This window comes from Artemia franciscana, chromosome 2 (genome assembly GCF_032884065.1).
Source record: "Artemia franciscana chromosome 2, ASM3288406v1, whole genome shotgun sequence".
Classification (NCBI taxonomy): domain Eukaryota; kingdom Metazoa; phylum Arthropoda; class Branchiopoda; order Anostraca; family Artemiidae; genus Artemia; species Artemia franciscana.
The window spans coordinates 6,797,167-6,810,379 of NC_088864.1; the positions used below are offsets into that span (position 1 = coordinate 6,797,167).

At 34.4% G+C, this 13,213-nt stretch overlaps 1 protein-coding gene across 3 annotated transcripts in view; it reads left to right on the forward strand.

Annotated features, from left to right (window-relative positions):
* The window catches only part of LOC136036878 (zinc finger protein 239-like), a 61,323-nt gene that overhangs the window by 10,592 nt on the left and 37,518 nt on the right, over positions 1-13,213 (forward strand). The window contains exon 1 of one of the 3 annotated variants that reach the window (XM_065719231.1): positions 5,140-5,267. The exons of 1 other annotated variant lie outside the window; for it this stretch is intronic. The gene's annotated coding sequence lies outside the window, so the exon portion shown is untranslated. Of the gene's footprint in view, positions 1-5,139; positions 5,268-11,048; positions 11,142-13,213 lie in introns of those variants that run through there. One more of the 3 variants, XM_065719239.1, reaches the window with a different exon arrangement.

Genomic DNA, 13,213 nt, shown 5'->3' on the forward strand with positions numbered 1-13,213 from the left:
AGAGCAAGGTATTTATCTCCTCCTAAATACCTCGCTCTTTATGCTAAAGTATTTTTAGAACCCCTCATATGCGTAATAATCTCTGTTCTTCCTTTCATTTGAAAAAACATTTTCATGTTTATTTTTCATTGTTTTCTTATAGTAATGCTAGAGAATCCTGCGCCCTTGTCATTGAATTTTTCTTCCCCCATGACAGATTCCTCCAAGAAAAGATCCTCCAACACAGCCCCCTCTCCTCAGCCCCACCCCCAAACAAAATAAAATCCCCCTGAAAACGTCTGTACACTTCCCAATAACCATTACTATATGTAAACACCGGTCAAAGTTAGTAACTTGCAGCCCCTCCCCCAGGGATTTTGGGGGAGTAAAATATCCCCAAAGACATAGTTATTATGGTTTTCGACTATGCTGAACAAAATTGCTATCTCAAAATTTTGATCCGTTGACTTTGGGAAAAATATGAGCGTGGGAGGGGGCCTAGATGCCCTCCAATTTTTTCGGTCACTTAAAAAGGGCACTAGAACTTCTCATTTCCGTTAGAATGAGCCCTCTTGCGACATTCTAGGACCACTGGTCGATACGATGACCCCTGGGAAAAAAAAACAAATAAACTTGCACCCGTGATTTGTCTTCTGGCAAAAAAATACAAAATTCCACATTTTTTTAGATAGGAGCTTGAAACATCTACAGTATGGTTCTCTGATACGCTGAATCTGATGGTTTCATTTTTGTTAAGATCCTACGACTTTGAGGGGGTGTTTCCCCCTATTTTCCTAAATAAGGCAAATTTTCTCAGGCTCTTAACTTTTAATGGGTATGACTAAACTTGATGAAACTTATATATTTAAACTCAGCATTAAAATGCGATTCTTTTGATGTAGCTATTGATATCAAAATTCAATTTTTTAGAGTTTCTGTTACTATTCAGCCGGGTCGCTCCTTACTAGAGTTTGTTACCACGAACTGTTTGAAAACCACATAAAAAATAAATGTGAAAAGTTTTTTCTACTGAAAGTAAGGAGCAGTATTAAAACTTAAAACGAACAAAAATTATTACCCATTTGAGGGGTTTACCTCTTTGTTGCACCTCGCTCTTTACTCTAAAATAATTTTAGTAATTTCAACTATTTATTCTACGGCCTTTGTGATTCAGAAGTCATTCTCAAGGAATTGGGACAGAATCTAAGCTTTAGTGTAAAGAGCGAGGTATCGACGAGGGTTGAACCCCCTCATTAACGCAATACAAACCTACGAATATAGAAGTTCGTTACGTAAGTTAATTCATAAGTTACGTATATTTTTTACCAATGAAAACGTTTGTAAACAATCAAAAGTTGTAGTTGCTTTTTTAAGTAATGAAAACTTGTTGGGCAACTAGGCCTCCTTCGCTTCTTTTTCTCAAAATCTTCCGAAAAATTGAAATTAAATAATATACAAATTTTTTTCTAATTATTTATGTGCGGAGAGCCAAGATCAAAACATGCATTATTTCAAAAACTTCCAGAAATTAAGTAGCAAAAAACAAGTTTTTGTAACGGAAAGTAAGGAGCGACATTAAAACTTAAAACGAACGGAAATTACTCCGTATATGAAATGGGCTTTTCCTCCTCAACGCCCTGCTCTTTACGCTAAAGTTTCTAACTGTTTTAAAAAGTAGAGTTAAGAGAAAGGGTCAAACTTTAGCGTAAAGAGCGGAGCGTTGAGGAGGAAAAGCCTCTTTCATATACAGAGAAATTTCTGTTTGTTTTAAGTTTCAATGTCGCTCCTTACTTTCCGTTACAAAAACTTTTTTTTTCATTTAATTTAAATAAAAACGAGGGTGTTGCAAAACTAGAAATAGCAAAGGAAAAATAAAACAAAGAAAAACAAATAAACAAAATATATTCATATAGTTCAGAATATTAGATCTGTTACTGGAATATATAAATCAAAACCAAACTTAACTAGTCGATAAACACAAAACATTGTTTTAAACGTCAAAAGAAGATATTTTGGTACAGGTAGAAGGTCCTAAATTGCAAAATACGCTGTCTTGAACCAGCTACTATTTGAAAATAGCATAGTATTCATAGTAAGGAGTTAATTATTGCAAATGGAACTGTGGTATGACAAATTAATTTGTAAGAAATGTATATCAATATAAAGGTTAAAAAAAAACAATCATGTAGTAAACAAACGAATAACTAAAAGTATCCCTTTACAACCATTTAATGATGTGTCGCAAATCTAGGTCACCCATAAAATTAAAATGAACAAAGCTTCAATTATGAGCGTGTCCGAAAGCTCAAGTATGCAGAATTAATTTCGCATCCGTCGGAATTCTTCGAAGATTTCTCAGTCCGGACTAGAATCTCATCTGTAATTATCGCAGGGTTATGACGTCAAAAACCCCACGAAAAAATTCTACGAAATTGCAGCATTTGGGTGTGTTCCAGGGACTTACTGTAGTAACCGAATGGTTACTATTTCCGTTCCTAGCGGGAAAATGGTTACTGCCCAACCCACTAGGAACGAGAATAGTTACTGCCGGCAGTAACCGCAGTAAGTGATTTTCTTACCGTGCTCAAAAGAATGGTTAGCACAGTAAGTACATAATTCACCTTCTATAACAAAAATCTCATTCAACAAAAAATAAATATGGACGAGAATGAAGTAATGGAATATGAAGTTATTTGCTTGGAAGAAGGTGGGACAGTGATTTTGCAAAAGAAAGAGGGATCTGAGCCAGGTTAGTAAATCACCATATTTTGGGATCAACATTAAAGGACACCCTGAGTAGTAGGCTATCTATTAGCAAGTAGGTTAAATCAATGAAAAACTTATTATTTAATTTAAAGATTTCCATGTTTTCTGGAATATCCAGGCATAGTTATTACCTTAAATTGCCATTTGGAATCATTCTAAGGATTGACTTCTTCCAGGTAACATTGAGGCTCCATTAAATTGCCACATGGTTGCATTTTAAGCATTAACTCCTTTTAGGCTCTGTAAACAGGCCTAGGTGAAGTATTACAGATAATTTGAGGATTTATGGGCCGCCAAAGCATTATTCTGAGACTGTCTTTAATCCTATTGAAGAAGTAGGCTAGGGTAGACTATTCAGAGTCTATTCCAAAGGATAGTAATTTTATCCAGTAAAATTCTAGTTGATTGACTTATTGCTATCACTGAAATGGGTTAGGTTAGGAAAATGAAACTTTCAGGGATGGGTCTACAGGCTAAAGTATGGCATGGGAAGGTTTTTCAAAGTACACATCTCTACTTATTCTTGCTCTAAAGGGCCTTGATCTTTGATGACCTTCAAAAATATTTATAGCTGAAGTTACGTACTTCCCATTGATTCTGCCAATCTATCCCTCAACCTTAACTCCCTGTTAATTGAAGCAACTGTAAACAAAGGAAAAATGGGGGAAAAGGTAACAGGTGACAAAATACATTGGAACTACATAATTTTGGCTATATATTTGCACATTAGGCAGGTTGGAGGTAAATTATAGTATAGAGATGCATGCTTTTCCCTTTGATATGTAGGCTAAGTAGAAGGTCACTTGTACCTGATGCTGTCCGTGTTGTTTTTAGTTGGATGGGAAACATCCAAAGAAAGTTTCCTTTGAAAAGGAAAGGTGAGAATGCCCAAAAGTGAGATTGAATTTATCAAAGCTTGGAGGTTTGCCCCTTCAGTCTGTTTAAAGGAAAATGGATTCATAATTGAAGCTTTGTTCATTTCAATCTTAAGGGTGACCTATATTTGTGACAATTCATTAAATGGTTGTAAAGGGGTAGTTTTGTTTATTCATTTGTCTTCTTTGTTTTCTAACAGTTTTTTTAATCTTTAAATTGATATCCATTTCTTACACATTTGTATTGATACCAGAGGTTCATTTGCAAGTTTTCACCTACTTTGTAATCCCTGGTATCACAATCACATTTAAATTTACTGAAGCTAGGAAACATAGAGCTACTATCTATTTAAAGAAAATCAATGGATATAAGTAGGTTCTATTGTATTTAAGCCCTAGGGCCATGGCAATTAAAGACAAATTAAAGAAGATTAACTTTAAAATACTGGACATTAAATAAGCATGATAGTCACAAAGAAAAACAAATAACAAAATTATACTTCTGTGTTCAGTTGCCAACCTGAGCAACAGTCATAAATTTTTTAAATCTTGCAGACCATTCACCCCAATTACATTCACAAGCTATTTCTCATGACCCACACTCTTGTCCACACATCCACATTTCAGGAAAATAGAAGGACCATCATACTGATATTCTTCATTTTTACTTATATTTAATGGGTTTGAAAGAAAGTTTCTATGGCTAAGTCAGTAGGCCAGTAAAGGACCTGGTTGTCCTTTAGCCAGGTAGTGCAATAGGAAGCTAGGGACCAGCCAGCCTATGCTCTTGCATGCCCTTCCTTCTTACTGTCCCTAGAATTCCATCTGTACTCATTTAAAGTTAGGCCAATTCTAGCTGAGGTTAGTCATATCACCAACCCCTATCCAAAACAAAATAAACTGACAATGCCAGGAATTAAACCTGTACCCCTTGGACAAAGCATTCCAGCCCAGAGTGCCTACCACTTAGCAAGGAACACAAATTTGACCAGAGAACAATAATTATTTTTGAAAAAGTAGAATATTGAAAAAAAACTTGCTATAGTTGTCCCACTACTATCCTGTAAATGCTATAGGCCCATTTTATTTAGACAAATCAATTTAAGACAGGTATCAACAAAACTCCATCAGGGATCGTATATGCTTAAGATACAATCAAGCTATTTGAATGCTTAGTTATGTGATATTCTAGTCTTCAAATAATAAAAAAAGTATATGATATATTTATTTTTCACCAGCTCATTTGAGCAAAATAATTTGTGACAGCCAAATGCCCATGGTTGGCTTAAAACCTTTCTAAATGCTCTGAAACAGAAGGAATAAAAAATTATACTAATCAGCATTAAACTGTCCCTTAAATTTAAACACTTGCATTTAATTCGAAAATGACGCTACTGCTAGTCAGCTTACTGTGCCGTTCCCACTGGCTCTACCGCAGTTAGAAATGGGCAGTTACCGCGCAGTTACTGCAGTTACTGAAAATCCGTCAGCAGGAACACACCCTTTATGTGAGGTTTTTCAGAAGAAAATATAGAAAGATAGTGGCGATTCATATCCAAAGCCTAAGGAATACCAGAGCATAGGGAAGAAAGATCTGTTTCTAAAGAGATTTCAAATTCCAAAAATGTGTAATAAAAAACTTCCAATGTAAGTGGATAAGAATATCTCAGTTAAAAAACTAACCATTTGTGATCAGCAGCTTTTACATTATTATCATTAAGGATGTAGATTAATAAAGTGATTGTTAATATTCTAGTTGATTGACTTCTTGTTATCTGACAGAGGGGTAAGGTTAGGAAAATGAAACTTTCAGGGGTGGGTCTAGAGGCTAAAGTATATCCTGGGAAGGAATTCTAGAATACCCACCTCCACTCCTCCCTCTAGAGAGCCCTGAAATTCGCCTACATGACAGTTTTGGCACGTTTTAACAGGTTTGTCAAAATTAAAATTTTGACAAAACAACATTTTATCTTAATTTTTAGTTACCAGTTGCTTTTTCTCTGCCTTTAGTTCTGAAAATGCAATTCCTGTTATGAGTAGAATTCTGAGCCATATCAATGTTTTTTTTTCCAAAATTTAGGAAATGTATTGGCATATCTTTAAAACCTTATAATTTGCATTGAGTAAAGTTGTGAAGCTGAAAACAATTTTGTTGTACTTCACTCAAGCAGAAGATCTATTTTGCAGTATTTCACTTTTATAACACATATTTTAAGGGTCATCAAAGGTCAGGGCCCTCTAGAGAAAGAAGGAATAGAGGTAGGCACTTCAAAATACCTTCCCAGGACATACTTTAGCCTGTAGATGCATCTCTGGAAGCTTTATTTTCCTAACATAACCTCTTTTTGGGATAGCAAGAATTCAATCAACTAGAATTTTATCAAGTGATTATCTTTCAAATAAAATTGATCTGCCCTAAATAGGGTGATAATCCTGTCTTCAAGCAATCATCACATTAAAGCTGCAAACCCATTGTCAACATCACAATGCAAATAAGCTGAAATAGCAGTATAGTTGACTAAGTATCAGTGCAGTATTAACATTTTAACCATGGTCTAGCTCCTTTAGAATTATGTTTGAGTAACCTGATGTGAGCTACCTCTTCTAATCAGGATAGGGCTTTAAACTAATATCCCAGGGATCAAAAATATGATAGCGTTTCCTTTAACTACATATCTTTAACTATATTGTGTATCAGACACAAATTTATTTTTAAGCTTTTTGGTCTAAAGGATTTTTTTTTAACTTGGTCAAATATCAGAGACAGCACCTTACCTATACTTGAAATTATACTAAACAAATCTGATAAATTCTAGTAGGATCCAATTTGGTGATATTTTGCTATGTACATTATTCCATCTTTCATTTAAATTTGATACTCCTTTCACTAACTTTAGCAAATCAACAAAAAATCTACTTTTTGTTTATAGAACCCCCTTCTCTTTCCCTATTTGACCTAAGGTCAATGAAAAAAACTTTAAAAGCCTTCGCCTTTTTGACTTAGGGTCATAGTCTCAGAATCTCAATCAAACAGATGAATGGACAAATAGATATTGCAATGTCTCTATTATCTATAGCTAACACATTTGATCCCAGAAAAGATTTAACAAATCTTATCATTGACACATCAAATTTGGCGTGCTGATGAACCTGATATTTGCCTTGTAATGTTCTTTTTCAAATAATATTTATCAAAAATAAAAAAGTCTTTTATTTTTGCTGTTTAAGATGTTTATAATTTTACAGAATGTTATATTTGAGTGTGGGTGTGTGCTAGGATTAACAATGCTTATGACAGCAAAGGTCCTTTCATTTGTGGCACCACAGAGTGTTGAATCCCTAACCCTGAACTCCTGAGTCAACTGTCATATTTGACATATGTGAAAAAATGTATTTAATTTTTTTTGGTTCCTAAAGGTGTGATTGAAAATAGTCAGAGCTTTGGGGTGTGAATCCCCTTATTTGTCCTGTTGGAAGGAGGCTAGTACTGTACTTGCAATTTTCATAGTTTCTTGTTAATCTTATAATCTCAATTTTTGCAATTTTTTTGTTTCTTTACCACTTCAATGGTATTCTATGAACCTGTTCTTGTTCTTTGTAATATGCCTTTACTGTATTTGGGATATACCTGTAGACTTCTCTTTGATACTCTACAATAGCATCCTTATTTAGATCAGGTTGCATGTAGCTTTTTCTAAATGTTGTCAAGTCTCTTAAGTCACTTATACCTGATGCTTTCCCCACTGTTTTTAGTTGGTAAAAAAAAATCCAAAGAAAGTTTCCATTGAAAAGAGCCCAAAAGTAAAATTGAATTCGTCAAAGCTTGAAGGTTTGCCCCTTCAGTCTGATTAAAACAAAACAGATTCATAATTGATGCTTTGTTCATTTCAATCTTAAGAGTGACCTACATTTGTGACAATTCATTAAATTGTTATATAGGGATACTTTTATTTATTTATTTGTTTGTTTGAATTCTAAATGATTGACTTTTAATCTTTAAATTGATTTGTACTAATGTTTAACAAGTTTAAAAGAAAGCTTATATGGCCAAGTCAGTAGGCCAGTAAAGGACCAGGTGTTCCTTTAGCCAGGAAGTACAATAGGAAGCTAGGGGCCAGCCATCCTATGCTTTTGCATGCCCTTCCTGCTTACTGCTCCACATTTCTTTAGGTAAGCTTTTAAAGTTGGGTCAATTCTAGCCTAGCTGACAGTCACATCACTGATCCCTGTCCAAAACCAAATAAACTGGTAATGCCAGGAATTAAACGTGTGCCCTTTGGACAAGGATTCTCAAGCTAAAGAGCCAGCCACTTAGGAAAGAACACAAATGTGACCACAGAACAACAATTGTTTGAAAAAAGAAAATATTGAAAAAAACTCAAGCCATAGTTGCTGCCCATAAACAACATGCATTTTATTTAGACAAAGTAAATTTAAGACAGGTATCAACAAAACTCCATCAGGGATTGTATTTACTTAAGATACAATAAGCAATATGAAAGCTTAGTTTTGTGATATTCTAGTCTTGAAATAATTCAAAATAAGAAAAATTATATTTCCTTTTTGTTTTCCATAAGCTCATTTGAGACTGCAATATGCCCATGGTGCACTTATAAATTCTCTGAAATTCTTTTAACAGAAAGAATTGTAAAGACAATTGTTTTGATCAGCAAAAAAAATATTAACATAACTCTCTAAACTTGGCACTTTTTAAGACAACTTTTTAGCAAAGCCAATGCAAAACATAAGAATTCAGCTAAAAGGTGGTGAAATATATGACAGATCTTATTGGTGTAAATAATCAATGCCTATAAAAACAACAGCTTTCTATTCTGAATTCTTTGTGTTTCTGATTCTTAGCAGCAGCTTGACAATGGACAATCTCAGTTCTATTAGCCTACTAGATATGGTCTAGATGGTTATGGAGACATTTACATTTTATTTTCTCTAGAGGTATATTTAGCGCATAAGTGGATATGCACTATGTTACAAATCTAATGATCACCCAATTTGCATGACCATTAGATTTCAAGGGCCAGAGAAAATTTGATCCTTGAATCTAGTGATGACCTTCGATCTTGATTGACATTAAATAAAAAAAAACTAATTTTTTTAGCTGAAAGTAAGGAGCGACATTAAAACTTAAAACGAACAGAAATTACTCCGTATATGAAATGAGTTGTCCCCTCTACAATCCATCGCTCTTTACGCTAAAGCTTTTAATTGTTTTAAAAAGTAGAATTGTGGCAAAGAGTCAAACTTTAGCGTAAAGAGCGAGGGATTGTGGAGGGGACAACTCATTTCATATACGGAGTAATTTCTGTTCGTTTTAAGTTTTAATGTCGCTCCTTACTTTCAGCTAAAAAAATTAGTTTTTTTTTATTTAATTTCTGAACGTTTTTGAATTAATGCATGTTTGGTTTTGGCTCTCCGCACATAAAGTATTAAAATGAAATTTGTATATTAATTCTTTTTTTGGCTAAATGGCTTTCTCTTAGTTTTGATCAGACGATTTTGAGAAATAAGGGGTGGAGAAGGAGGCCTAGTTGCCCTCCAATTTTTCGGTTACTTAAAAAGGCAACTAGAACTTTTAATTTTTAATGAACGTTTTTATTAGTAAGAAATATACGTAACTTAAGAATTAACTTACGTAACAAACTTTCATAACCTTATATTTTTATTATGTATACGAGGGGGTTTGTACCCTCGTTAATACCTCGCTCTTTACACTAAATCTTAAGTTTTGTCCCAATTCTTTAAGAATGACCCCTGAATCAGAAAGGCCGTAGAATAAATAGTTGAAATTACTAAAAATACTTTAGCATAAAGAGCAAGGTATTTATCTCCTCCTAAATACCTCGCTCTTTATGCTAAAGTATCTTTAGAACCCCTCATATGCGTAATAATCTCTGTTCGTTTTAAGTTTCAATGCTACTTCTTCCTTTCATTTGAAAAAACGTTTTCATGTTTATTTTTCATTGTTTTCTTATAGTAATGCTAGAGAATCCTGCGCCCTTGTCATTGAATTTTTCTTCCCCCATGACAGATTCCTCCAAGGAAAGATCCTCCAACATAGCCCCCCCCCCCAGCCCCACCCCCAAACAAAATAAAATCCCCCTAAAAACGTCTGTACACTTCCCAATAACCATTACTATATGTAAACACTGGTCAAAGTTTGTAACTTGCAGCCCCTCCCCCAGGGACTGTGGGGGAGTAAGTCATCCCCAAAGACATAGTTATTATGGTTTTCGACTATGCTGAACAAAATGGCTATCTCAAAATTTTGATCCGTTGACTTTGGGAAAAAAATGAGCGTGGGAGGGGGCCTAGATGCCCTCCAATTTTTTTGGTAACTTAAAAAGGGCACTAGAACTTTTCATTTCCGTTATAATGAGCCCTCTTGCGACATTCTAGGACCACTTGGTCGATACGATGACCCCTGGGGAAAAGAAAAAAAAACAACAAACAAACAAATAAACACGCACCCGTGATTTGTCTTCTGGCAAAAAATACAAAATTCCACATTTTTGTAGGTAGGAGCTCGAAACTTCTATAGTAGGGTTCTCTGATACGCTGAATCTCATGGTGTCATTTTCGTTAAGATCCTACCACTTTTAGGGGGTGTTTTTCCCTATTTTCCTAAATAAGGCAAATTTTCTCAGGCTCGTAACTTTTGATGGGTAAGACTAAACTTGATGAAACTTATATATTTAAAATCAGCATTAAAATGCGATTCTTTTGATGTAGCTATTGATATCAAAGTTCAATTTTTTAGAGTTTTGGTTACTATTGAGCCGGGTCGCTCCTTACTACAGTTCGTTACCACGAACTGTTTGATCATAAGAAAGTCTTGGGCCTTACTTATTGTTAGGCATAGGCCTACCAAAGACTAGGTAAATGCTAGATATACCCAGTGTCTGACCTAAGCTATACAAAATCTTGACAATTGTGCATGCATTATCTGTAAGAGAAAAATTTCTCCTCCATCAGACAGAGCAAAAGCATGTCCAGTACTTTAATTTGCAGTAGTAGCAAAGTGATAATGAGCTACATAGAAGCTGTTTTCAATCTGATGGTTGATTTCTGTTTCTTCTCCTACTACTGAATTGCTGTTGAGTAGAGATTTGAGCTTCAAAGAACAAATGACGAAAACAGCTTACGGACTGAGTATTCAGAATTAACCCTGCATCTGGATGCAGCATTCTTTGTGAAATAAGCTTTCGGACACGGAGCGTGTTCCAGCTGCGACAAAAAGTAACTAAAAGCTACGGAAAAGTTACTAAAAGTAACTTTTTCCGTTCCAGCTGATGCTATTTAGCAGCTGGAACGACAGAAAAGTTACTTCAAAGTAACTTTTACTAAAGATAGTAAACAATCATCTTTAGTTAAGTCACTTAACATCACTATTATCACCAGAATAATATATAAAACTTTTATAGTGGCTAACACAAAAGTTTTAAGACCATGAGCCTTTATGCAGGGAAGAGAATGGAACTGCAATTGTTCAAAGAACCAGTGATGGTAAATAATCTTATTTTGACCTTAAAATGATTTTTACAAAAAAATTCATTGGTAAAGTTCAAGCATTAATGTGATCTGGGCATAGCTAGAGAAGCTTGGTTGAATAGTTTGTTGGGGTGAAGTCTTCAGGTCTTGCTTTAGGAAGCTTCTAATTAAATTCCTGTAATCCTTGGACAGTTGCTAGCCTATCCAAAGTCAGTGGTAAATTGTTTTGTAGAGGTGGCATAGCCTAGAGTGAGTAATAGGTCTAATTGTCCAGAAAAATAGTATATTGTTCAAAGAAAACTTAGTTCAATCCCACTTGACAGAAAGAAACACTGTGTTACTCTGGTAGCTGATTTAAAACATTCAATGATAATTACTTGAGCTAGCCTTGGCTAGATTGAATCCTGTAATTCATTGAAGTGCTTCAAAAAACTTTGCAGTTTATTGGTAGCCTGTAACAACTTTTTAATATTAATTTATAGATACATTTGAGCCCTCCTAGCAAAGTTTCTTGTAGGCTACTCCAGGCTTGAAAACCTAAGCTTAGGAGTTTAAGGCCTGGTGTTGCTGTTATTTTGGTTGGGATAAGGGTCAATGGTATGACTCTGTAAGCTTAGCCACAGTACACCTAGCTATAATGATTAGCCTACCTGGAGAAATTTAGAGGAAAAACTTAAGAAGAATCAAATGTTTTTTGCACTCAAATGAAGAATCAATGTTTTGTAACACTCCCAGCTACAGACATTGAATCAGGATATCACTTGCTGTGCAATGCTGACCATTGGTCAGCATATAATTTTTTTCTTTTTTAAGTAGGCCTAACTTCTTGCTACATTAGAAAATAGGGTCAAAACTAGTTGGCTATGTAATTTTGCAAAATAATGTGAAACTCAAACCCTCATGTATTGCTATCAAAATAGGAATTGAGAAGAATTGTATACATCAATGCATGACAAAAAATCTTGGCTATTTGTATCTTTTTAGACCTGAGAAGTGCTTTTGATTCAGTAAATAGGAGGTTGTTAATTGAAAGCCTGTTAGAAATAGGCTTGTCGTCTTGTTTTGTTGCAATAATAGCAGCTATGTATAGGAGGGTGAAGTTTGTTGTAAAGGTGATGGGGAAATTTTCTAGACTAGTTATGTCTCATTTGGGTGTGAAACAAGGATGTACTTTATCCCCAAAGCTTTTCTCCTTGTTTGTTAATGATTTAGACAGTTTTATGAAAAAATAATGGAGCCCCATTTGTATCTTTGGATTGGTTCAGGCTATCATGTATATTATTTGTTGAGGATATAGTAGTAGTGATGGTAATTTCAACTATTTATTCCACAGCCTTTTTGATTCAGGGGTCATTCTTAAAGAATTGGGACAAAACTTAAGATTTAGTATAAAAGGTGAGGTATTAATAAGGGGACAAACCCCCTCATATACATAATAAAAAAAATATAAGAGTATAAAAGTTTGTTATGTAAGTTAATTCTTAAGTTATGTATATTTTTTACTAATAATGTGCAGAGAGCCAAAATCAAAAATGCATTAATTCAAAAATGTCCAGAAATCAAATAAAAAAACTAGTTTTTCAAACTGAAAGCAAGGAGCAATATTAAAACTTAAAACAAACAGAAGTTACTCTGTATATGAAATGGGTTGTCCCCTCTGCAATTCCTTGCTCTTTATGCTAAAGTTTGATTCTTTGCCACAATTCTACTTTTTAAAACAATTAAAAACTTTAGCATAAAGAGTGAGGGATTGCAGAGGGGACAACCCATTTCATATACGGAGTAATTTCTGTTCATTTTAAGTTTTAATATTGCTCCTTGCTTTCAGTTTAAAAACTAGTTTTTTTTTATTTAATCTTTGTTTAGGGATTAAGCATAGGGAATCATGTTTGAGGAGTTAGCTTGGTAAGAGTTTATTTATGGGTGTTTCTGAATTCATAAAGTGTTTGAAAGTTTGTTTGCTTGTTTAAGTTGTTTGCAAGTTTGTTTGCTTTTTTAAGTTGTTTGGAATTAGGTGCTTGTATAAAGTTGCATGTGTTTGCTATGGCCTGCAGGCTTTTTTGCAAATAAATCTTATCTATGACATT